The sequence below is a fragment of the Gobio gobio genome (genome assembly GCF_949357685.1).
Source record: "Gobio gobio genome assembly, chromosome: 9".
NCBI lineage: Eukaryota > Metazoa > Chordata > Actinopteri > Cypriniformes > Gobionidae > Gobio > Gobio gobio.
Genome location: NC_137115.1, coordinates 50,981,207 through 50,981,888, shown reverse-complemented (window position 1 = coordinate 50,981,888; position 682 = coordinate 50,981,207).

The window sequence follows — 682 nt, the reverse complement described above, 5'->3', positions numbered from 1 at the left end:
AAAAAATTGATGCAAGTATTTGCGTTCATGAACTCCCAATATGGAATTAAAGCAGAGCAGCAGACAACAATATGAGTTGGTTAAGGTTAAAGGTGCAGTTTTCATCTTGCATGAGATAAATGGCCAATGTCTTATCAGAAGCCTAATAAAGTTTTATTTTACGTGGAGCAGATAGACATGTTGAGATCACATGACCAGCTGTATACCAGTTATTGGACACTAGGCCTATCATTTAACTTAAGTGGCAAGTCAAACTTTTAGTTTGTATGTGAAGTCCAAGACAATGTCAGGCAGCACAACATATATATTTAATGCATTTTGCTGTAACTTTCCAGCAATTATATTATATATTTTATGAGGTATAATCCAACTACCTTCTGTTGTCTCTCTCAAAGCTCCACAGCCACATTTACAAAAGCACTCATAAAAACAAAGCACTTTACGACCAAAAGAGGCAACAGTAGGCCTAGGCTTCTAGACAGATCACTGTCCACTTTGCTTACTAAACTGAATAAATAGGCCTATAAATGATTTAGATGCATGAATCCTATACCAATTTATGACATACTGTTATTTGACAGCCTTTAGAGTATATCAAATTACTGATAGGCAAACATGTTCTTCTTTATGAGCCAGAGTGCGCCGCCTTTTGGAGAATTTTCTAGATTCTCATATACATTGA